The sequence below is a fragment of the Lepisosteus platostomus genome, unplaced genomic scaffold (genome assembly GCF_059453375.1).
Source record: "Lepisosteus platostomus isolate fLepPlt1 unplaced genomic scaffold, fLepPlt1.hap1 Scaffold_97_H1, whole genome shotgun sequence".
In the NCBI taxonomy this organism is placed as follows: domain Eukaryota; kingdom Metazoa; phylum Chordata; class Actinopteri; order Semionotiformes; family Lepisosteidae; genus Lepisosteus; species Lepisosteus platostomus.
Window position 1 is genome coordinate 37,988 of NW_028291709.1, and position 25,993 is coordinate 63,980.

At 44.0% G+C, this 25,993-nt stretch overlaps 7 non-coding genes across 7 annotated transcripts; 5 read left to right on the plus strand and 2 right to left on the minus strand.

Moving 5' to 3' along the window:
- Positions 1-158: 158 nt before the first annotated feature.
- Positions 159-300, minus strand: LOC148630385 (U4 spliceosomal RNA). The gene has a single exon (XR_015935204.1). It is a non-coding gene; the product is annotated as a U4 spliceosomal RNA (small nuclear RNA).
- A 2,240-nt stretch (positions 301-2,540) lies between these two features.
- Positions 2,541-2,612, plus strand: trnag-ucc (transfer RNA glycine (anticodon UCC)). The gene has a single exon. It is a non-coding gene; the product is annotated as a tRNA-Gly (tRNA).
- A 1,174-nt stretch (positions 2,613-3,786) lies between these two features.
- trnat-agu (transfer RNA threonine (anticodon AGU)) lies at positions 3,787-3,860 on the plus strand. Its single transcript has one exon. It is a non-coding gene; the product is annotated as a tRNA-Thr (tRNA).
- Positions 3,861-17,126: 13,266 nt separating this feature from the next.
- Positions 17,127-17,208, minus strand: trnas-gcu (transfer RNA serine (anticodon GCU)). Its single transcript has one exon. It is a non-coding gene; the product is annotated as a tRNA-Ser (tRNA).
- Positions 17,209-23,875: 6,667 nt separating this feature from the next.
- trnas-aga (transfer RNA serine (anticodon AGA)) lies at positions 23,876-23,957 on the plus strand. The gene has a single exon. It is a non-coding gene; the product is annotated as a tRNA-Ser (tRNA).
- A 213-nt stretch (positions 23,958-24,170) lies between these two features.
- Positions 24,171-24,241, plus strand: trnag-gcc (transfer RNA glycine (anticodon GCC)). The gene has a single exon. It is a non-coding gene; the product is annotated as a tRNA-Gly (tRNA).
- Positions 24,242-24,800: 559 nt separating this feature from the next.
- trnai-aau (transfer RNA isoleucine (anticodon AAU)) lies at positions 24,801-24,874 on the plus strand. The gene has a single exon. It is a non-coding gene; the product is annotated as a tRNA-Ile (tRNA).
- Positions 24,875-25,993: the final 1,119 nt, after the last annotated feature.

The window sequence follows — 25,993 nt, forward strand, 5'->3', positions numbered from 1 at the left end:
ACGTTGATTATACGTCGAGGCGACGTATATATACGTATAGCCGTAATTTCGCCGTAAATATACGTATATTCGACGAATCAATGCCCACTGGGAACAAGCTCGCTTCTTTCTACCATGATGTCACCATGACCAAATCTGTCTTTAAACACCTTGCTCAGTCTCTAACGAGACTGTCAAAAATAGCTTTCGCTGATTGTATTGCAAACCGGCGGAAGCGGGGTATTGGGAAAAGTTTTCAACTAGCAATAATCCCGCCTCGGCTAAACCTCACAGGCTACGATACTGCCACTGCGCAAAGCTGACGGTTGCCAGGCAACCGCGGGGATCCTATGGAAATCGTTATCAATCGTCTCATGGCATGTCGTTGCTGTAACGCTTCATATTTGTCGTCTTCTTCTAGCTTGAGGTTTTGAAGAATTTCATGACAGACAAGGGCTCCGTTGGGAACAAAGAAACCCGTTGATTCTTTTCAGCAGCAGAAATACAACCCTTTAAATACAAGATGACAGAACAATGACGAAGGGCATGCCGGGAGGAACTCATGCACTACAGAGGAAAGGGGGTGGGCACGTACAGTTCACATTCAAGCCACAAGTACTCTTCTCGGATGTTGCACAAACAAATCCTAACGTCTTGAAAGCATTGCGGCATGTTTGTGTCCCACTTCCCGTGGCTGCAGGATGACTGACACGAACGGACAAACACAATCTGTGGCGTTTAGCGTGACATAGTCTTGCAGGCATCGTGCTGTCTCACTGCAATACTATACCGCTGGAGGAAACAGTCCATCTGGCCATGAAACTCATTTGAACGTCTAGCTACAGCAACTAACAATATCATGATTTATTCAGGATGTGTGGAATCAGCACGTCCCGGAGACAGCTTCCGAAATCTTGAGCATTCTCTGGTGGTAGGGGCGTTCAAGATGGCGCTCAGGTGGGAGGTAAAGTTTAGTGGTTGAGGATTTTTTTTGAGTTTTTCATGACCTGAATGTTAATTTTTGCTTTTTTTGACTACAGAAAAATAAGGACTTAACACTACTTGTTTAAACTTCAGTTATAATTGAAAGAAAAAAAAACTATTTTTTTTAGGTTTAAGAATTTCGATATGAGTAACACTGGGAAAAGAAAAGAGAGTGCTGGGTCTTCGAAGGAGAACTCTAAGATACCTCAATCGTATATGTATAGCACTACAAGAAAATTGATGGCAACTAAAGGGAAAAGTGAAGCAGCTGGAGGGGACGTGGAAAGAGTGCTGGAGATGCGCTCGTACGCGAGCGCTCGCAGCCCAAGTGAGACTCAGCTGCCAGAGGAAGAGCCGGAGTCCCTGCCCAGCACACCTGTGAAAACCCCGGCAGCCAAGAGAGGAAGGGGCAACCTGACGCTGGAGGAGCTCCAGACCAACATCTTCAACATGATGGCACAGAGCATGGGTGAGCTGAAGGAAATGACTTGATCTAATACAGTCGCAATCGAAAGTCTTAAAAAGTCCATGGACTGTGTGTTTAAAGAGGTTGAAGACTTAAAGAGTGAAGTAAAAGTTCTTAAACAAGTAAATACCAAACAAGAAAAGCATATTAAAGAACTTGAATTGAAAGTGAACGATGTAGATAGATACCGTCGATGATGGAATTTAAAATTATTTGGAGTTAAAGAGGAACGTGATAAGGACCTTGTTGCAACAGTGAAGGGTATCTGTAAAAGGACCCTGCCGGACCAGGAGGACGTAATATCGGCCATTGACTTTGTTCACAAGCTCGGGAGAGCGAACATGTCTGGGCAAGTGCTCCCCAGATCGATTATAATACAGTTCACCAAGAGGACGGCGAGGGACATGCTGTGGCGAGCGGCGAGGGGGAATGAGTATTTGAATGGGAACAAACTGAGGTTTGCAGAGGACCTGTCTGCTGCGGACAGGAGTACCAGGAACCAGCTGTGGCCCCAGGTTGAAGCTGCCAGAAGAGAGGGGAGGAGAGCCTACTTTGTGGGAGCGAGGGCCTTTGTGGACGGGAAGGAGATTTGCTCCCAGTGACTGCTCAGTTAATGATTATGTTTGGTTTTATTTGTTATACCAGTATATACTAGTGTTTCTTTAGTGTTAGTTTGGAATGGTGTAGTTAAGTGTTAAGGACTGTTATAGTTCTGGTTCTTTGAAAAACTCAATAGTTTAGACAGTCTTAGAGTTAGTTATTTGCTTTTGTGTATGTCTTTTTCATGAATGCCAGAGGTACTCGAAATGTTGTTAAAAGAAAAACTGTGTGCTGAGTTTTATTTTTTACAGGAAACGCATGCATGTTGAAACTAAAGTTTATAAATAATTGAGAAATATTAAAGCAAGATATGATACGTGTAAAATATACAATTTGATCACATAATTACTTAATTACCTCTGGTAGTTAAATGCTTTTTTCTGCTGCATTTTTTTTCTCTTGTACATGACTCTGATCCTCTTGTTGTATTTGTATTTGTAAATTCTGTTTAATAAAAAATTTTTTAAAAAAAGCATTCTCTGGTGGTGTCCTGCAGACTTCCTGTGGGCATGCGTTGGTGGTATAGTGGTGAGCATAGCTGCCTTCCAAGCAGTTGACCCGGGTTCGATTCCCGGCCAACGCAGTGGTGAATGTTTTCAAATGCTATCATGAGCCTTGGATTGTGACTAGCAAAGCGAAGCCTTTTGAAAGAGCTAAAGCACTGAAAAACGGAATTGAGGGAGAATCTTACAGGGGATTCTGAGTGGTGTCTGCATACACGCAGTCCGATATGGGTGCTGAAAGCTTGAGCTACTCTCAATGTCATGCTGGCTTTCCCCGGAGTAAATCTGTTACATTGAAAGAATGCTTCTCGCAGGTTCAAAAAGGGACCCTTGTTAATTGGAGAAATCAATGATTTCAAATGAATTCTGTATGCGTTAAAAGACAGCTATACACAGAAAACATGCAGGACACTGCTCATGAGTGTGGAGTTCAGCCGAAACACAGTGCGTTTTTTCAAGCCATCTGACAAAGCCCGCCCACTGAAAACTGCAGCAGATCGTGTAAAGACGTTCAACTTTGTAACTACTGCACGCACAGGAAGCAGAATAAATTCCTCTTTTCAAACTGTCAAAGGTTTGCTTTACGAATGCCGCAGGACATCGCACAATCTCTTTTGAACAGGGACAAACGATTTCTTATGGGGTGCAGTAAGTACTGTTACTGTCACTGCTCGATACCGACGTTGGCCTACTATACCATGTTCAGCCACCGCTAGAAAATGTACAGCTCTAGCACCGGAGCAAGCAACAGGAGGGCCGACGTCAAACAGGCACATGTGTCAGACATGGAGAGCGACGAGAATGAGATTTGAACCCATGACTGCAGAGCACAATGAATTAGCAGTCCATCACCTTAACCACTCAGCCACCTTGTCGACGAAACTGGGCTGTCCGGACATGGGTTGGCACGCTCCAGATGATCTTTTTCTTTTTTTTCCCTCGTACTCGAGGGTCATTTTCCTGTTCCACATGTGATTTCAACATTTTCCTTGGGAGATGTCAAGCCAGCAAGCCACTGCTGTGGTTCAGTGGCCAGTGTGGAGTTCAGTGGCCCTGTTGTACACAGAAAGCATATTGAGCTCCTTGGACATGAAAAGTTCCAGATAAGAGCCATTTGTCATCCTTTCTCTTGGTGTCGATGTTGCTATTGTATGTAAAGGTGGCAACTTGCTCAGCAAGCAGGCGGAGCACACACCGAATGCAGATGTGTCTGAGTGGTGTGTCCAAGTGGCTGCAAAAGGACAGCACTCCTGGGGCGCCGTGGCTTAGTTGGTTAAAGCGCCTGCCTAGTAAACAGAAGATCCTGGGTTCGAATCCCAGCGGTGCCTTCTTTGTTGTGTCTTCTCGAACAGAACTGGTCCTTACAGACAACCGCCTACGGCTAGACTTAATTAAATGCAATTGTCATTTCCTGTCTTTAACGCGACTTGTTTTTCTTAAAATGGATGCAACTTGCAAAACATGAAATACAAGCCTTGCTAATCAGCGCTAGCGGCTGGCAAAAAAAAAAGAAGTCAGCAATGTTTTTTTCTTTAACCTTAACCCTGCTAATGGAGAAGGGTTAAACGACCGAGTCAATGCAGCTTAAACGATGCGCAAGTCGGGTTCTTAGCTGAAAGGGTGGTAAATCACACTCACCCCAGTCCTTAATCTTTTAAAGAGGATACAAAATTGAACCTAGTCGCCACATCACATACATCCTGTTCAATGATAAAAAGGTAACATCTATCCTCGCTCCAGAGTAAATCTCACGTTGAGGGCATCTTTTTTTTCACTTTACCGTGAGTCGGGCTCGGCTGCACAGAGGAGAGAGCAGACCAATGAGGTCACAGGGACAGGGGAGTCACACGCTGGCGGTTTGAATACGCGGAAGATCACTGAGGGATCCACAGTATGTGGACCCTCCGTTCGCCATCAGTCCGCACTCCGGACTCTGAATCCTGCCATCCGAGTTAAGATCTCAGCGGAACCTGAGGTGCAGTTCCTTCTTAAAACGTAATCTGGTGAGCATTTCTAGAATCGCACTTGTATAGATGCAGCCTTTAATGTGTTGCTAGGTTAAAATTGATGACTTCTTGTATTTCAGTAGGCAACTGCCCTCTTGATTTTGGATTTAATCTCTTTATTACAGGGGCGCTTTTATGAAGACAGAGTCATGTTCAGGTACTTTGTTTGATGGAGGAAGCTTATTTCGGACTCTGTGATCTGCTCACCTGGAAAGGTCTGCTGTACTACTACAAGAGAGAAGTAGAGTCTGGAAGAAGGGACAATTTTATGATGCTTTGGAAGATAATGTTTTTTTTTCTTATACTGAAAATGAAAAGTAGTTGTTTCTATATGGACTCAGTCTTTGGAATTTGTATATTTATATATTTCAGTGAACCCTCAGCCATTCCTTCTGTATTGTAATTCAATTTCTCTTTTAAAATTCCTTCCCCACTTCTAGGACCTGCAGTTGCTGAACTCCACAATGGCTTCTATTGGAAAGTCTGTGACTGAGACCAAGTAAGTGTTCACTTTTTTATGAAACCATTATTTATTTTGGAGCAATGAGCAATTCTTATATAAATGCAATAAAATCATTATGCTCAAACTATGAGAGAGAATTTTAAGGATAATTTAAGAAATCAGTCTTAGCTTGTTTCTATACACAGATGGTATTATTTATTTTCAAAGGAAACCCGCGAGGATTCCCCTGGTGTGCAAGATGTGCCTGAATACTTTTGATCAGCTTCCTGCTCACTTCAAGAGAGCGTGTATGAAGCATGCCACGGCAGAAGAGATCGGGATGGCCTCTCAACAGACGAGGGAGGACATGATGAATCACCTGAAGAACGGGGTCATTGTGGATTACCACAGAATAGAGATCAAAGGACACTTTGTGGGCTTGAAATACAAAGAAAATCTTGTTCTATGGTACAAGATAAATACAAAACTTAAGCTTTTATTTTAATTAGATTTATTTATAAAGCATAAGCAATCATTTATTACATTAATATATGTGAAAATAACATTTTAGTATCATACGTTTAGTATATTTAGTTCCTAATGCTGAAAGAAATGATCATAGAACATGACATCTAACCTTACCTGCGGTGTTTTTAATCCCTATTGCTCAATGCACGGTGAAAGCATTGCATACATATGTCTGACAATGAGGAATGGGACCCTGAGACAGTCATTTGCCTGTTTCACAAATGATCGTATTTTACTAGAGATTCTGTTTGGGATTCAGATGTGCATTCTGACAGCAATCCCTTTCAATAAATGATACGTTCTGGATGAGGTCAAAGGTGTTGGAACACTGTATTTAGGATGTGTTTGCAGTGATTGTGTGTCTTCTGCTTCAACGCAGTGATATATAGACGTGCTCCTGTAATTTATTGGTACAAGCCCAGGGCAGTGAGCAGTCTGAGGATTTATTTCCAGACGGCATAGAGCAGTGAAGCAGTGAAGTAGTGCAACACACTGGATCATTATATTGTTAGAATCTATTCTACTTAAATTATTACATTATACACAATTTGAGTTCATTTTAAAAAGTAAAAGGTAATGAAAGGAATGCATTTTCGTAAGAAAGATAATACCGATATGCATGTGATAATCTTCCTTATATCATGTAGTGCGTCATTTGGACACTTTGTGGGATTGAAATACAAAGAAAACCATGTTATATGGTACAAGATAAATACAAAACTTAAGCTTTTATTTTAATTAGATTTGTTTATAAAGCATAAGCAATCATTTATTACATCGCTTCTTGAATTAAATCTTTTGACGTAAGAGGTAAGACTTCTATTTTACATTTAAACCCATGTTTAGCTGTGTTTTTTAGATTTAACTGAACCAATTTCTGTGTGTGATAATGTCCTTGAATTCTGACAACATCACACTAAATTACATGATATAAAACAGCTAATGTTTCTAGAGATAGAATGTTTCTAGAATGTTTCTGGGATGCTGGGATGTTTCTGGGATGCTTCTAATTACTTTTTATTACCAGGGACAGTTTAATTCACCTTGTACAGTACTGAAAGACCAAGATGCTTTTTTCTAAAGTTATTTAACATTTTATAGAACTTTGTCTACTATGGCAACATGATGAGCTTGGTGAAACTTGGAAAAATACTGCTTGGACACTTATCTTAAGATAAAGATAGGATAAAGGTTTATCTTTTGCACCTACCTGACCCCCAGGGAAGGCCAATGCTTTCTAAGTTGATGGTTCCCTACAGTAGACTGTACCTTATCTTCAAAGGTAATGTATATTGACCCAAATCAGTTTTGGACTCCAATCTACTGACGAAATGGAGCCTATCCTTTTTTCAGGATTTTAGCATCATACGTTTGGTATATTTAGTCCCTAATGATGAAAGAAATGATCATAGAACATTTGGACACTTTGTGGGCTTGAAATACAAAGAAAATCATGTTCTATGGTACAAGATAAATACAAAACTTAAGCTTTTATTTTAATTAGATTTATTTATAAAGCATAAGCAATCATTTATTACATTAATATATGTGTGTAGCGGCGAGGCTTATTAATAAGGCAGAATTAAGTGTTCTGAGCCTTTCCAAATGAGGCCCCATTTCTCTGTTCATCTCTGTGGTGCAGCCACAGAGAGACTATTCATGCAGGGTGATTTAAGGTCCTAGGACAGCTCCCAAAGGGGGATGCACTTAGCTAAGCCTTTCTATCATGATCAATGGTCATCCATTGGCGCCTATCTGTCTAGGGAGTGCCAGTTGGACATCTGGACTGCATTACTAAGTGTCAGGACTAAGTGACTCATATCTCACCTTGATCAATCAATCAGGGACTTGTAGGGCCGAGTAACCCACGTGGGACTCTGATGCCCATGGAACTTTCAGCCAATCAATGAGCTGAAGTTCCTCCAGGTAAAAACAGGCAACACAGAGAGCCTGTGAGATTCAGTAAGATTCAGAAGGGAGGATTCAGAGGATTCTGTGGACAATTCTAAAGGGAATTCAAAGGAGAATTCCAGGGCAGGACGGCCCAGGAGCAGAAGGCTCCCAAGGGCAGGACATTCTCGCAGCGCGCCTCCTGACCATCCTGAGACTCAGCCCGGACAACCACGGAACGGCCAGTGTGTCCGAGTGCCAGAACTTTCCTTTGTTCTAAGAGTCTAGAGCGGAGGTTGCCAGAGAATAACCAGAGGATCCACCCGAGGTTAGCACCAGCAGCAGGCCTCGTGAACAGGTCGGAACTGTGGACAGCTGAATCACTATTCAGAACTAGCTCTTCATCAGAAACGAACCGGTCCTCTTCCTGACTTGCTCGGACCCACAGTCATCTTTTCTCCTGTGCACAAACTTTGCTAGTTAAAGCCAACACTAACTAGCCGGTCAGTGAGCATCAGCAGCGCAGCGTCGCAAGCCGCACAGCACAGCCTGGCACGGAGCCAGAGAGCGCGGATTGGACAGCAACAGCCTGCAACTGTTTCTTTGTACCCGCAGGAAGATCTGAATCCCCAAAGATTGGATGAGTATTCAACTTCAATGCATTACAGCTCGAGAATTCAATTGTTATCCCAACCAGTTGATATCAATTTAATTCCTAAGAGTTATGTACTTGTTTGAGTATCTAATGTAGAAGTTATAACCAAGTTCATTAACGAAACGGTCTTAATGAATGATATACTGAACGTATGTCCTCTTGATATGTGTAACACTTCGTAACTGACTGAATATATATCTTTTGTATTCTGATAACCCTCTTGATAAGATCTGTTAGGTTTACATGCATATTTTATGTATTAATAAATGTATCCTCGTGTATTAGTACCTGTGTGTGCGCGTTGTTTGAGTTATGTCGCATGGTTTGATTCTAAAGCCATCAAAAGAATCAACTTTGTGATTTACTGCTACAATTAATAATTGTCTCAGTAAATGCCCAAACCCTACAGAACTGGTGCCTTCAGAGAGCCACTACATTTAATTTTGCTATGGCAACATTACATATTTGGCGTCCCTGAGCCGGTTTTCTTACATTATTTGGCGTCCCTGGGTGGGCGTGGCAAGACTGAAATGAGTCAACCAAGCGGAATAATTCAATATAAAACGCCGCGGGTTTCATACACAACAATACGGTGTGCTGAAAGCCGAAAGAAAAAAAAGTTCCCCTTGCTCTTTAAGCAGTGCTTGATTGTTTTGTGATCTTTTGCGATCTATCGGGTTGATTGCATACTTGATCTTGTGGTTTTCTGTGGTAAAACTGTGATTTCGTACTTAAAAGTAATACTCTTTAAGTTTAAGGATGGTTGCTAAAAGGTCTGAATTCGAGTCGCTATTAAGCACTCTCTCTAGCAGCGACAGGTCTGACCACGATCTCTTCCATATCTCCGTCAGCGGAGAAGCTAGAAGGATAAATCTCCATTCTCTGAGAGAGCTAGCGAAGGACATAGAGAGATTTGACCCCGCAGTGTCAAAGAATAATATCGAGAGTTATATTCAGGACCTCAGGTATACCCTGCAGTATCTGCCAAACGCCACAGAACAGGAGAAAGTGTTTCTGGTCAGGAAAACTACCAGCAGAGCTGTACATGAGTGGATGGCTAGGCAGATGAAAGAAGTCTGTAATGATTTTGAGCAGCTTTGTCAAGCACTTATCGAAGAATACAGTGCGTTTATTGACCCGACTGCTGCGATAGCCGCCGCTCTTAACATTAAGCACAAGAGAGCAGAGTCCCCTCGCGAATATTACGAGAGACTTAGACGAACTTATTTTGCAGGGCGAAATGATGAGGGTTGCGAAGAGAACACACATTTCAAGGGTTTATTCATTGCGAATCTCCACCCGTCAGTCAGAAAGATGATCTTAATGCATACAGATGCACAGACCATGAAAATGACTGATATTAAGAGATTCGTGCAGAAAGCCTGGGAGTATGATGTCCAAAGTCGCTCTGAGCAAAAAGCTGTTAAAGTGACTGTGTTTGCCGTCAGAGCCAGCAGGGTTAATTCCCCCCTGCTCGAAGGAGCACAGGCTCCTGAGCTGGCTAAGCCCCGTTCCAAAGCATGCACACAGGACCACACCCAGCGTCCTAAGTGCCATGAGAACACCGGGGGAGGGAAAGGGCTAGATAAAGCTGAACAAAAGGATTCAGTAGCCACCCGCCTGGCCAGGCTTGAACAAGCTTTATTAGGACAGGGACAACCGCTCCCCAAGGCTGCCGGAAGCGTGAATGAGCTGATACTCTCCATGAGGAGGCGGAGACCCGCCCCCTCTCCCTCCCTCAGTCTATCTGATTGAGCAGAAGGGTTCCTGCCTGGATGAATTCAGCCACTCCCAAGTGAGTGCTGACTCCACCCCTGAAGTCACAGAGCAGGCAGTAAAACACAGAGGAAAAGCAAGAAGCTTTTACCTCAAGGCTGCCATGGGAGATGTCTTACACTGTGAGACACTGATTGACACTGAGGTTGAAAGGTGTTTGATGTCACACGGCAAGCTCAAACGGGTTGAAAAAGAAAAGGGCATGCGACTCAGAGAGGAACCTTTGGTGGATCACCAGAAAGGCAAAGTGTGGAAACAGGTCAAGGCTCCTAAGCCTTCTGTACAGAAGGAAAGGGGGGCCAAGAGGCAGACTGTGCTCACACAGTGCCCACCGAACACAGAAGCCTATGTGGAGATTCCTTCTGTTCCCTCTGGACAAGAAATAAAAATATTTCCTTGTTCCCCGGATATACAGGGAAGTCGTGTCCCGGCCAAGGTCCCAACAGCCTCCATGCCACAGGAGCGGTGCTCCAAGCAGCCGCCTGATCCACCAGGTAAAGCACACACCTTTTACATCCCTAAAGAGGAGCAGATCTCCCCACCTGGCGATGAAAAGGAGCTTTCCCTGTGCACCCTGGCACCCAAGAGGGGTCAGGAACACCACCCTGCAGTGGTGGAAGGGATCCAGATGGCAGGAGAGCAGGTTGGTGATGTAGCCCTCACCCTTAGCCCTGAGAGGTCCTCTATTAGTAAGGATCTGCTTGAGCAGCTGTCACAGGGCCACCGCCAGGTGCCCCTGGTGCAACATTCACAGGTTAGACAGGAGGTCCAGCTGGACGCTGAGACTACTGCGCTGTGGACACACCTGATCCCAGATGCCGATTCCCTCTGCTCTGACCCAGGGAACCTGCAGTCAGGTAACATTATTTCTCACAACTACCAGGTAGTGAGTGAGACTGACCTGATTGTTCCTGCCTCAACGGCAGGGTTGCCAACACACCCAGTCCCCCAGAAGGGACAGGGAATGAAAGCCGAGCCGGTTTTCTTACAGCCACCAGCTCAGTCTGTCAGTCTGAGTCTGACCAACAGTGGTTCAGCCAGACTGGAGCTGGATGGTCAAGTCACCCGCCTGCCAGTGCAGGACATCGCAAAGAGGGGTGTCAGAATCCCCGCCTGCACTGACATGGGCCTGGTGAGTGATAGTAAGTTCAAAGACAGTGAACTAGCTATCCCAGTGCTGGGGCAGCTCCCTGAACCCCTAGCAAGGGAAGGGGGGAGCGAGCAGGTGTCCTACACCCACGCCCAGCGAACGATTGTAAACATGCCGATAGAGGGATTCCTCAATCAGGAAGTGTGCAGGGTGGACCTGAACAGTGAGAATGGGGTAACAATCCCAGATCACTCAGGTGCTCCAGATGACCACTCAGCCGAGGGTCAGGCATGCTCTACCGCTGCACCACCCCCTGCAGGGTTCCTAGAGCACAGGCATGAACAAATCGAAAAAGCAGATGCCCTGGAAAAGGAGGAGCAGCATCAGCAGCTGCGTCAGATCTCCCCATATTTCCAGGATGTTGGTGCCCAAGATGCCACAGGGCATACTGTGAAAGACACCATGTACACGCTGCGCCAGCTTAGAAAGGCGACAGTCACTCAGAAGGAGATGACTGGGATCAGCCACCCGAAAAGACTTTTGGGAGGACTGATTGCTGCCGCCACTGTTGCACGTTTGCTTTTTTCTGGTAGGTTTGTGTGCTACTGGCACTCTCACCCTGACTGCCCCAAGAAGGCAGGGGTCAGAGATGCCGGAGGGTAGTGACAGACTGTATCGACAGCAGCAAAAGTTGGAAAGCTTAGGGAAAACCCTACAGGCAATTTCCTATGCAACAGGGTTAAACCTTATTCCCCAACCAGTGGACATGATTGTTGGTGTTATACAGTGGGTTTATGCTTGTGTGCAACAGGCCAGAATGTTGACACAAGACCTATTAAGGGAGCTTAGTGCCACTGTAGCTAGTCTAACCACGGCACGATTCCCAACCCACTTGATTCCACTCTTCTCAGTAGAGGAGTATGTGACATTAACCCCATCGCTCATAGCTCACCCAGAAGGCAATCCAAGATTGAATTTGGTTCCAAATCTTGAGATGGGTATGGCTACCAAAGCTATCCATTGGCTGTGTCTAAACGATTCACCAATGAAGGGTGTAAAGCTACTAACGAGCAGAGGGAGGTTAATGAACCCCATGAAGAGCAGGTAGGAAGTAAATGGCTGGTCAGCACACCACATTTAACTGACACTATGACTTGTGACAGGCATGATACAGCTACCACAATGCAGCTACCTAATCAAACAGTTTTCCTGCAAGTTCCCGAGGAGGCCATAGTACAGCATGGTAACTTAACACTGTACGGTCTGGAACCAGACAACATAAGACCAAACTTGAGGTCATGGATGCCTTCAGGTGCCACACTATTGAATTGGATAGAAATCCAAGAAACAGTAAGCCCTGAAGAGGTACAGGTAGTTAGTTTGCTTTAATGGAACAAACCTCCAAACCACCCAAGCAGATACCCAACACAGGTGTTGTGGTTTATCGCGGGGCTGGGAACAGGAACTGTTGTTATTGTAACACTGCTGCTGGGAAGCTGGATCATGACTGACAGTGTACTCTGAATGCTGTACTCTTGCATCAAAATGTAATCTGGGTAGCATGAATGAGTCAAAGGTAGCATGTCAAAAGAAAGGAAGTGATTTCTTCCCAAATATGTACTACAGAGGTATCAGATATTGACAGTGAACTTCCTGATGTGTAATTCCTAGACTTAGATAATGTCTCCTACCGTGTTTATACATACTCCAGATGTTATTCATCCTGTTTGTATCCAACGCTGGTTCCGGTATGAATTCTCGAGGAGTAATGTGGACATTTAAGATTAATGTTCTAATGGCAAGGGACATCACTTAACTCTGTTTTGTTTTGAAGGCAACAACGCCTCAGGACCTCATGACCTTCAAAAAGGGGGGATATGTAGCGGCGAGGCTTATTAATAAGGCAGAATTAAGTGTTCTGAGCCTTCCCAAATGAGGCCCCATTTCTCTGTTCATCTCTGTGGTGCAGCCACAGAGAAACTGTTCTGCAGGGTGATTTAAGGTCCTAGGACAGCTCCCAAAGGGGGATGCACTTAGCTAAGCCTGGCTATCATGATCAATGGTCATCCATTGGCGCCTATCTGTCTAGGGAGTGCCAGTTGGACATCTGGACTGCATTACTAAGTGTCAGGACTAAGTGACTCATATCTCACCTTGATCAATCAATCAGGGACTGGTAGGGCCGAGTAACCCACGTGGGACTCTGATGCCCATGGAACTTTCAGCCAATCAATGAGCTGAAGTTCCTCCAGGTAAAAACAGGCAACACAGAGAGCCTGTGAGATTCAGTAAGATTCAGAAGGGAGGATTCAGAGGATTCTGTGGACAATTCTAAAGGGAATTCAAAGGAGAATTCCAGGGCAGGACGGCCCAGGAGCAGAAGGCTCCCAAGGGCAGGACATTCTCGCAGCGCGCCTCCTGACCATCCTGAGACTCAGCCCGGACAACCACGGAACGGCCAGTGTGTCCGAGTGCCAGAACTTTCCTTTGTTCTAAGAGTCTAGAGCGGAGGTTGCCAGAGAATAACCAGAGGATCCACCCGAGGTTAGCACCAGCAGCAGGCCTTGTGAACAGGTCGGAACTGTGGACAGCTGAATCACTATTCAGAACTAGCTCTTCATCAGAAACGAACCGGTCCTCTTCCTGACTTGCTGGGACCCACAGTCATCTTTTCTCCTGTGCACAAACTTTGCTAGTTAAAGCCAACAGTGAGCATCAGCAGTGCAGCGTCGCAAGCCGCACAGCACAGCCTGGCACGGAGCCAGAGAGCGCGGATTGGACAGCAACAGCCTGCAACTGTTTCTTTGTGCCCGCAGGAAGATCTGAATCCCCAAAGATTGGATGAGTATTCAACTTCAATGCATTACAGCTCGAGAATTCAATTGTTATCCCAACCAGTTGATATCAATTTAATTCCTAAGAGTTATGTACTTGTTTCAGTATCTAATGTAGAAGTTATAACCAAGTTCATTAACGAAACGGTCTTAATGAATGATATACTGAACGTATGTCCTCTTGATATGTGTAACACTTCGTAACTGACTGAATATATATCTTTTGTATTCTGATAACCCTCTTGATAAGATCTGTTAGGTTTACATGCATATTTTATGTATTAATAAATGTATCCTCGTGTATTAGTACCTGTGTGTGCACGTTGTTTGAGTTATGTCACATGGTTGGATTCTAAAGCTATCAAAAGAATCAACTTTGTGATTTACTGCTACAATTAATAATTGTCTCAGTAAATGCCCAAACCCTACAGAACTGGTGCCTTCAGAGACCCCCTACATTTAATTTTGCTATGGCAACATTACATATTTGGCGTCCCTGAGCCGGTTTTCTTACATGTGAAAATAACATTTTAGCATCATATTATTACATACAGGTCTCTAGCTTCAACACAGTGATATATATATATACTCAGTGATTTATTGGTACATGCCCAGGTCAATAATCAGAATGAGGATTTATTTCCAGACGGGCTACAGGTAGTGTTGTGAAATACTTCAACACACTGGATCGCAGATTTAGACCCCCTGCACTCTTACTCCTTAAATACCAACAAATGCAGATATGTAGCAATCATATTGTAGCGGACACTCATTTGCCTGTTTCACAAATGATCATATTTTACTAGAGATTCTGTTTGGGATACGGATGTGCATTCTGACAACAATCTCTTTCAAAAAATGATTTTACCTTATCGCAGCTTTGCCCTTCTTGCCTCTTTGGAAAATATCTCCATCTTGTGGTCGTTGTTGGTAATGTCTAGACAACATCTCCATCTTGTGGTCGTTGTTGGTAATGTCTTCTTATGCCCTTTTTTATTTTAATTCTCTATTAGTTGATTCTAGTATCTCTACAATGGAGCTGAAAATTTTCCAGAAAGTGGTTGCAAGCCCGATATCATGCGAAGAAACTTCAGGATTCGGGGATCAGTCAATGGATTTTCTTCAAAGTTGGATTTTTGCACTCTGTGGACCAAGAGATGTTGTTCTATAATGTTTTTTTTTTCAAATTTAAAAATATCATTTTTTCATGGAGCTTTGAATGGGATGGATTCACCCTCCTTTAGCCAGGACAGAGCTCCAGGAGCCTGGGTAGGATTCTAGCTTTCTCCCCTTGCAGGCACCTGGCATAGAAGACAATATTTTTTTCCTTAAAATCTTTTTTTTGTGTGTTCCTTGTTGTTCCAAACTTAATTTTAATCACTTTTAATTAGAGATTTTATTAAAAATAGTGCAATAAATGACTAATTTCACAAAAATTAATGTAATATAAAACGGATGTTTTCAACTTAATTGTAGTGTTTTAGAAACTAATATGTCTTCAAAAATGGTTGTTTTTCACTCCTATGAATGAAAACTGTTGTTATATGATGTTTTTTTTTCAAATTTTAAATGATCATTTTTTCATGGAGCTTTGAAGGGGATGGATTCACCTCCTTTAGCCAGGACAGAACTCCAGGAGCCTGGGTAGGATTCTAGCTTTCTCCCCTTGCAGGCACCTGGCACAGAAGACATCATTTTTTTCCTTAAAATCTTTTTTTTTTGTGTTCCTTGTTGCTCCAAACTTAATTCTATTCACTTTTAATTAGAGATTATATTAAAAATAGTGCAATACATGACTAATTTCACTAAAAATACTAAAAGTAATATAAAACGGATGTTTTTAACTTTATTGTAGTGTTTTAGAAACTAATATGTCTTCAAAAATGGTTATTTTTCACTCCTAGGAATGAAAGCTGTTGTTATATGATGTTTATTTTCAAATTTTGAAAAAGCAAAGGATTCTAGCTTTCTCCCCTTGCAGGCATCGGACACAGAGAACCTCATGGTTTTCCTAAAAATCATTTTTTATGTTCCCTGGTGTTCCAAATTTAGTTTTAATCAATTTTAATTTGTTATGTTACAAACAGGGTAATAAAGTCTTAATTGGACTATAACTAATGTCATATTGTCTGCTACAAAACTGATATTTTCAGCTCTATTGTAGAGATTCTAGAATCAACTAATAAAGAATTGAAATAAAAAAGGGCATAAGAAGACATTACCAACAACGACCACATGATGGAGATATTGTCTAGACATTACCAACAACGACCACAAGATGGAGATATTGTCTAAACATTACCAACAACGACCACAAGATGGAGATATTTTCCAAAGAGGCAAGAGGGGCAAGGCTGCGATAAGGTAAAATCATTTTTTGAAAGAGATTGTTGTCAGAATGCACATCCGTATCCCAAACAGAATCTCTAGTAAAATATGATCATTTGTGAAACAGGCAAATGAGTGTCCGCTACAATATGATTGCTACATATCTGCATTTGTTGGTATTTAAGGAGTAAGAGTGCAGGTTTAAACCTGCGATCCAGTGTGTTGAAGAATTTCACAACACTACCTCTAGCACATATGGAAATAAATCCTCATAATGATTATTGCCCTGGGCATGTACCAAAAAATCAGTGAGCATATATATATATATATCACTGGGTTGAAGCTAGAAACACAGAATAACTGCAAACACATCCTAAATACAGTGTTCCAGCACCTTTGAACTCATCCAGAACGTATCATTTCTTGAAAGGGATTGCTGTCCGAATGCACATCTGAATCCCAAACAGAATCTCTAGTAAAATACGATCATTTGTGAAACAGGCAAATGACTGTCTCAGGGGCCCATTTCTCATTGTCAGACACATGTATGCAATGCTTTCACTGTGCATTGAGCAATAGGGATCAAAAACACAGCAGGTAAGGTTAGAAGTCATGTTCTATGATCATTTCTTTCAGCATTAGGGACTAAATATACTAAACGTATGATGCTAAAATGTTATTTTTACATATATTAATGTAATAAATGATTGCTTATGCTTTATAAACAAATCTAATTATAATAAAAGCTTAAGTTTTGTATTTATCTTGTACCATAGAACATGATTTTCTTTGTATTTCAAGCCCACAAAGTGTCCAAATGATGCACCTTTGACCTCATCCAGAATGTATCATTTCTTGAAAGGGATTGCTGTCCGAATGCACATCTGAATCCCAAACAGAATCTCTAGTAAAATACGATCATTTGTGAAACAGGCAAATGACTGTCTCAGGGGCCCATTTCTCATTGTCAGACACATGTATGCAATGCTTTCACTGTGCATTGAGCAATAGGGATCAAAAACAGAATGGAAACAGACGTGGAAACCAACGAGGATGGGATTTGAACCCATGCGTGCAAAGCACAATGGACTAGCAATCCATCGCCTTAACCACTCGGCCACCTCGTCAACAAAACTGGGCTGTCCCAACTGGGTTGGCGCGCTCCAGATGATCTTTTTCTTTTTTTCCCTCGTACTCGAGGGTCATTTTCCTGTTCCACATGCGATTTCAACATTTTCCTTGGGAGATGTCAAGCCAGCAAGCCACTGCTGTGGTTCAGTGGCCAGCGTGGAGTTCAGTGGCCCTGTTGTACACAGAAAGCACATTGAGCTCCTTGGACATGAAAAGTTCCAGATAAAAGCCATTTGTCATCCTTTCTCTTGGTGTCGATGTTGCTATTGTATGTAAAGGTGGCAACTTGCTCAGCGAGCAGGCGGAGCACACACCGAATGCAGATGTGTCTGAGTGGTGTGTCCAAGTGGCTGCAAAAGGACAGCACTCCCGGGGCGCTGTGGCTTAGTTGGTTAAAGCACCTGTCTAGTAAACAGAAGACCCTGGGTCTGAATCCCAGTGGATAACCGCCTATGGCTAGACTTAATTAAATGCAAGTATTCATTTCCTGTCTTTAACACGACTTGTTTTTCTTAAAATGGATGCAACTTGCAAAACATGAAATACAAACCTTGCTAATCAGCGCTAGCAGCTGGCAAAAAAAAAAGAAGTCAGCAATGTTTTTTTTCTTTAACCTTAACCCTGCTAATGGAGAAGAGTTAAACGACCGAGTCTATGCAGCTTAGACGGTGCGCACGTCGGGTTCTTAGCTGAAAGGGTGGTAAATCACGCTCACCCCAGTCCTTAATCTTTTAAAGAGGATACAAAATTGAACCTAGTCGCCACATCACATACATCCTGTTCAATGATAAAAAGGTAACATCTATCCTCGCTCCAGAGTAAATCTCACGTTGAGGGCATATTTTTTTTTCACTTTACCGTGAATCGGGCTCGGCTGCACAGAGGAGAGAGCAGAGCAATGAGGTCACGGGGACAGGGGAGTCACACGCTGGCGGTTTGAATACGCGGAAGATCACTGAGGGATCCACAGTATATGGACCCTCCGTGAGCAATCAGTCCGCACTCCGGACTCTGAATCCTGCCATCCGAGTTAAGATCTCGGCAGAACCTGAAGCGCAGTTCCTTCTTAAAACGTAATCTGGTGAGCATTTCTAGAATCGTACTTGTATAGATGCAGCCTTTAATGTGTTGCTAGGTTAAAATTGATGACTTCTTGTATTTCAGTAGGCAACTGCCCTCTTGATTTCAGATTGAATTTCTTTATTACAGGGGCGCTTTTATGATGACAGAGTCATGTTCAGGTACTTTGCTTGATGGAGGAAGCTCATTTCGGACTCTGTGATCTGCTCACCTGGAAAGGTCTGCTGTACTACTACAAGAGAGAAGTAGAGTCTGGAAGAAGGGACAATTTTATGATGCTTTGGAAGGTAGTTTTTTTTTTCTTTGAAATCGAAATGAATCAGAATATCAGAGCAAAAGACAAACTCTTGGTTTGGTTTAAAGAGATATGGTTTTAAAACAGACAAAATGTAGAAAACAGGTGTTTCTCACTTTTGGAAAAGAATGGACCGGGGGTATTTTACTAGTTGCAGTGCTGAGCTCACCGGGTTGCAGTCCTGCAGTGTTGCACCAGGGTCAGTGGTGCAATGGATAACACGTCTGACTACGGATCAGGAGATTGTAGATTCGACTTCTGCCTGGCTCGGGTCGTTTTTAAACGCATCAGGCTACTCCCTAAGTAGCCTGTGCTACTTACTGTATTGTAATCGTACCCAGTAAGAGATTTCCTTCATGTAAATGAACTGCACCTGACAGCTTTAGAAAAACACCTGGGCTCAGTACGGTGCTGAGAGCTCAGCGTTGCTGTTGTTCTAATTAGCACGCACTGCATCGGCTATGAACCCGAACTTTTCAATTATTCCGATCAGTAAGTCAACACGTAGTCCACATGAAAGGTAGAAATATTCTCTTGTCTGTCTCTTGTTTGTATAGAACTGAATGTCCCTGACAATGTACTGTTAGTTTTAATTGAAGAACGGCATTTGTGTTCAAATATACCAGACAAGTTTACGTAACTGCTCATGCGACACTCAGTTGTAATTAGTCAAGAAATAAAGTCGAACAACAGCTGCGGGTTTGATTCTGAACGTATGAGATTGCAGCGCCTTTTACTTCCATTGACAAATGATAGAGATTCGAAGAGAGATCCTTCAGACCAACAAGCAAACCCACGGCTATTTCGGTTTTCTATCTAGGCAACGTTGGTGTCTGCAATAGCATACATGAAAGCGTGATGCAATTTCTGTGGCTACATTTGTTGCACATCATGCACAGTAAGAGTGTTTCTAACACCAAATAAAAAGTCAACAATTAGCGATCACGCCTTCTCCTCAGTTAACCCACTGAAACCCTTGCTGTTAACAGTTCTTTAATGCGTGCTTTACGAGCACCTACATATCGTGTCGGTTCTTTCAGCTTTATTCATTAGGTTTTCAAAGGCATAAGTAGAGCACCAGAGGTGCGAACGCAGAATGTGTGGTAATCTGAAGAACTGCTTTCCATGGCAGCGGGTCCAAGCGATTTAGCATTTTCATAGTACCGGGAAAGGAGAAGCGGCACGTTGCCTTTGCCGCGCAGGCACAAGGCGACGTGCGGCAGACGCCGGAGTCGGCAAGTTCCGAACCTGCGCGGGGAAGCCCCAACGCATTTCGAGTCCATCGCCTTAACCACTCGGCCATGACAAAAGCGAGCTCGCTGCCGCCGCATTCCTCCTATAATCTAACACGGAGTGCGAAGTCGCTGCGGAAACCTTTTTAAAGTCGCTCTCCGTTAAAAAAAAAATACCTTTCACAAGATTCGTGCCGGCAGACAGACATGCCTCAGAGGGTTTAAGGCTGGCTTCACGTTCAAATGATGAAGTCCCCCAGTCCGGATGTCAAAATGCAACTTTGGCAGACAGAAAAAACATCAACAAACCACAAATGTGGAAAAGGATTTTACAAGCTGCACCACACTGCACTTTCCAAAGCATTTACATTCGTGTTAGACGCAGGAATTGCCTTTGATTTGCGCGCTTACGAACGCCATGGAAAACGAAACAAAACTAAAGCCCTCAGCTCCTGCACTTGATTATAATGCCGTTACGTGTCGAAGCAGGAATTTACGTCATCCTACCACTGCAACACGGGGAATAGAGGGAAATGAGAACAATCTACGAATTGTCTCTAAACAGTCCCTACAGTTGTAAGACGCCTGGAAGCGTGCACCCCCATCATTAATCTTTGCGCATCTGTGCAAGGTAAACTCTGGAGCAGTCTCTGAAACGGCTCAAAGGAAACACGTGATTGATTCCATGTGCATCTGGGGTTCATTTCTTATTTACATTTAATTCAAGGGAAAGGCTTGGGTCAGTTTCAGACGGCCTCCAACAGCGAGATTCAAGCGTCCCACCTTCAGCCCAATCTGCGCCGCCAGAACGCCAATGGCTCCTCTGGTCTCCGGGGTGCGGTTGTGACTCTGTAACCTAAAGTGTTGGTGGCAGACAAATGGAGACTAACAGGTGATGTCCTAGGACATGACTACATTGTGACACTCGGTGGGGATGGTGACCATTGCTTGGAAAAGAGTGCGAGGCCCCTTTAGAAAAACATTTTGTTAACAGGCATTCTGCCTCAGCCTAAACACCTATAGCTTGCAAAGCACATGCTATTAGACAGGCACCTCTGCAAGACCTTAAGAGTCTCTTAAACTAGTGATAGAAAGGTGTTCCCAATAGGCGATGTTCGGCTTTCAAATCATCTCTCCGTGGAAGCGCCGAGATGCAGCTGTTTAAGGCTTAGAAGCAGCTGACTGTTTCACTACCTAGCTGATCACTGTCAGTCAGGGAGCTCAGAGGTGAAAAGCCTGTCTGAGAGACAATTCGTCGTCGATCAGTTCAATATGTTCCGTACCAGCTCGGCGCACCTGAGATCATCTTGGTAGCCGTGTAGCTCAGATGAGTGAGAGCGTGTGTGTGTGTACCACCGTGATTGGATGCCGGTCCTTCTCAGGTCACAGTAAACCTTCTGCTGCCTAACTTCCCTAATTTTGGGGATCCCTTTGAAAAAGCAAAGGAAAAAAAAACTGGCTCTCATCAGCGTGATTGACCCTCCCCAGTGTGCCCCAGTGGCCTAATGGCTAAGACACTGGCCTCCTAAAACAGCGATTGTGGGTTTGAGTCCCATCTGGGGTGCTCCTGTCCCATTTTGAGCGTACAAATGTCCTTGTGATTTGCAAAGCTACAACCCCACCTTACTCAGTGAGCGTCTCTGCTTTTCTCTCACATACAGTTGGGAGAAAAACTTTTGTAAACAGCCCTTTGGAATGATGTGGATTTCTGCATGAATGGCTCCTAACATGTGATCTTATCTTTATCTAAGTCATAATAATTAATAAAGAGAGTCTGATTTCACAAACAACACACGCCCAACATTTGACATTGCTGTTTCTTTATTGACCAAATGGTTTAAACAATCAAGGTCATTGATGGAAAAAGTATGTGAACCCTTATATTAAGGAGCTAGTGGAACCTCCTTTATGACAAAAACCTCAATCCCCACTTTCTGTAGCGGCTGGTCAGACCTGAGCAGCGGTTAGGAAGTATTTTGGCCTATTCCTCTATGCAAAACTGTTTCAGTTCATGTATATTTTTGGGATGTCTTGCGCTGAACGGCCTGCTTCAGATCACGCCACAGCACTTCAATGGGATTGGGGTCAGGACTCTTACTTGGCCATCCCAAAATATGGAATTTCTTCTGTTTCAGCCACTCTGTTGTTGATGTACTCCTTTGTTTTTGTCATGCTGCATGACCCAGCGTCTTTCGAGTTTTAGATCACAGGCAGACACCCTGACATTCTGCTGTAGAATTTCCTGATACATCTTGGAATTCATCGGTCCCTCGATGATTGCAAGCCGTACAGCCTCCGCCATGCTTCCCAGGTGGGATGAGGTTTTGGAGTTGGTATGCAGTGTTTTGTTATCTCCAAACATAACGCTGTGCACATTTACCAACAAGTTCAACTTTTGTCACGTCTGTCCACAGAACATTGTTCCAGGAGTTGCTGTGGAACATCCATGTGGTCTTTAGCAAACTTGAGAGGGGCAGTGGTGGTTTTTTTGGGGGGGAGAGCAGTGGTTTCCTCCGTGGTGACCTCGCATGATCACCACTCAGATTTCTGTTCAGATTTCTTCTTATGGTGGACTCATGGACACAGACGTAAGACAAAGTCAACCACCTGTTCGCTAGATCCCATACCCACTCAGCTAGTCAAAGATTCCCTCGAAGGACTGGCAGGACCTATAATTAGTATGATGAATGCATCGCTTGCGTCAGGCGTTGTACCTGATCAATTTAAGGTAGCGGTTGTTAGACCGCTCCTTAAGAAGTCAAATTTGGATCCACAAGTTCTTAACAACTACAGGCCTGTCTCAAAGGTCCCATTTCAATCTAAAAGTTTTGAGAGAATAGTTGTTGCCCAACGTCAATCGTATCTGGATTCAAATAATATACTTGAGAAATTTCAGTCTGGTTTCTGAAACAGCATTAACAAGAGCCTTAAATGATATTCTTTTAGCTACTGATGCGCGGAATGCAACAGTGCTAGGTTGCAACAGTGCTAGGAATGCAAACGTTAGGTTGCGCTTCTTCATGCTGCATGGTCGGCATGAGTGGAGCTTTTTAAACGTCTGTACTTAGTGCGCCTCATAAGAAATCGTTTGTCCCCGTTCAAAAGAGATTGTGCGATGTCCTGCAGCGTTCGCAAAGCAAACCTTTGACAGTTTGAAAAGAGGAATTTATTCTGCTTCCTGTGCGTGCAGTAGTTACAAAGTTGAACGTCTTTACACGATCTGCTGCAGTTTTCAGTGGGCGGGCTTTGTCAGATGGCTTGGAAAAACGCACTGTGTTTCGGCTCGGGAAACATCATGAGCAGTGTCCTGCATGTTTTCTGTGTATAGCTGTCTTTTAACGCATACAGAATTCATTCGAAATCATTGATTTCTCCAATTAACAAAGGTCCCTTAAAGGATGAGTCAAAGTAACGTCTAATCGGATTAGTTTCCTTAGAGCTGGTTTAGAGTTTGCTCAAGAGTTTACCTTTCACAGATGCGCAAAAAAGAATGTTGGCGGTGTACGCTTCAAAGCGCCTTACAGCTGTAGGGAGTGATTCGAGACGATTCGTGGCGTGTGCTCGTTCCCATATACCGTACACCCCGGGGTGCAGTGCTAGGATGACGTATAATACCGCTTGGGCAAGTAACGGCGTTATACGCAAGTGCGGGACGTGAGGGTTTTCGTTTGTTCGTTTTGTTTTGCTCTGCTTTGCTTTGTTTTGCTTTCCATCGCGTTGGTAAGAGCGTAAATAAAAAGGCGATTCCTGCGTCTACCACTAATGTAAGAGCTATTTCAAGTGCGACGTGGTGCGGCTTTTCAAATGCTTGTGGGCATTTCTCTGTTGTTGATTCTTTTTTTGTGTGTAACAAAGTGGCATTTTCATGTCCGGACGGGGAGACTTTATCATTCCGACATGAAGCCACCCTTAAGTCCTCTGAGGCGTGTCTGTCTGCAAGGCTTGTATTTTGGAAATGTTTTTTTGAAACGGAGAACGACTTTGAAATAGGCTTCCGCCGGCGCCTTGCGATCCAGGTAAGATTGTAGCAAGAACGCAGCGGTAGTGGGGCTTGCTGTAGTCGTGGCCGAGTGGTTAAGGCGATGGACTAGAAAACCATTGGGGTCTCCCCGCGCAGGTTCGAATCCTGCCGACTACGTTATCCGCCTCCAGTCGGTGTGTTTCGGCGCAAGCAAAGAAGCGCGCCTCTTTGCTGTTCCTGGTGGTTTTAAAACGCCCAATCGCTTGTACCCGCTGCCTTGGAAATAAGTTCTTCAGCGTCCGCGAATGGCATTTTGCAGCTGGAAGCAGATGTCGACGCGTTTTGCACAGAGCACCAAAAAAGCGTCTTTTTTGGAGGCCCAGGCACTGAGCATTGGTGGTTCAGTGGTAGAATTCTCGCCTGCCACGCGGGAGGCTCGGGTTCGATTCCCGGCCAATGCAGTGGCTTTTGCAGCGAGCGGCTCCATCACTTGCATCCCCTTGCAACTCGCAACTCAAAAAACCCACTGAAGCTAAGCAGGTGTGAGCCAGGTCAGTACCTGGATGAGGGTGAGCTACAGGGAAAAACAAAGCTTCCAGCTGGAAGCGGTGTTAATGGTGCCGGCAGTGGGGCGCTCACCCTGAGGTCTGTGCGGGTCCCAATGCCCCAGTATAGTGACGGAGATGCTGTGTTGTAAAAGGGCGCTGTCTTTTGGATGAGATGTAAAACCGAGGTCACAGCGCTCTGTGGTCATTCAAAATGACCACCAAAACCTTTGACAAAAGCTCTTGGTAATTGATGGTCTTCAATAATGCTTCTCCTTTAGGTACATTTTAAATCAGCTGAAAAATGCTGTGAAATGGGGGGGCACTTCAGGCCAGTGTAGGATTTGGGTTACAAGAACCATGAAACTGCACGAGAAAGCCCGTACACTGAATTACACGGCTTTCTATTCAAAGGAGGACAAAAGAAATTCCCTGAGTTCGATTTTTTGCAGCACAGAGAGGAGCACTGTCGTGAGGCCGGTTAGCTCAGTTGGTACGAGCGTGGTGCTAATAACGCCAAGGTCACGGGTTTGAGCCCCGTACTGGCCAGGTCCTTTTCTCCTCTCTTACCAAAGCTGTTAGGTTCCTTTCCGTGGTGAGAGGGGTTGTCATGCAACGCTGCCACATAGTGCCGACAGACAAGAGTGTTGCGGGAGAAGAGAAAAGTGTTTGAAGATTTAAGAGTGTCTTAGGTGGAGCCAAAATCAAGTGTCACAAATACAAGTGGGAGGATTTCCAATGTTTAATATGGTAAAAATAAGCGGAAGTTATCTGCCGGTCCGGCACAGTCTGCCATGCTTTTGTCATATACTGTAAAGTGGTGTCGAACTGGGTGTCGAACTGGAGCCTCACCATTTGCATATGTGAGGCTCCAGTTATACATCGAGTGTCACATTAAATGACAAAAATGAAGAGAGTTAAAGCAGCTGGAGAGGTTTTCTTACAACTTTTGAGCTGACAGTTTTGGAAAATGTTTCCTTCATGCTGCACTGTACAACATAGGCAGCCAAGAGTCTCCAAAACAAAACAGAATTGACAGATAGGAGAAAATTCCCACTCATCCTGAAGTTCCCAAAATCCAGCACTGAGCGTAAACAAAGTGTCTAAGTAGCGTGGGAATGCTAACCCTAACCCTAGCTGGAGTTTGAGCAATCCAGCACTGAGCGTAAAAAGATGAGTCAAAGTAACGTCTAATCGGATTAGTTTCCTTAGAGCTGGTTCAGAGTCTGCTCAAGAGTTTACCTTTCACACATGCGCAAAGAAGAATGTTGGGGGTGCACGCTTCAAGGCGCCTTACAGCTGTAGGGAGTGATTCGAGATGATTCGTGGCGTGTGCTCGTTCCCATATACCGTACGCCCCGGGGTGCAGTGCTAGGATGATGTACAATACCGCTTGGGCACGTAACGGCGTTATACGCAAGGTTTTCGTTTGTTCGTTTTGTTTTGCTCTGCTTTGCTTTGTTTTGCTTTCCATCGCGTTGGTAAGAGCGTAAATAAAAAGGCGATTCCTGCGTCTACCACTAATGTAAGAGCTATTTCAAGTGCGTCGTGGTGCGGCTTTTCAAATGCTTGTGGGCATTTCTCTGTTGTTGATTCTTTTTTTGTGTGTAACAAAGTGGCATTTTCATGTCCGGACGGGGAGACTTTATCATTCCGACATGAAGCCAC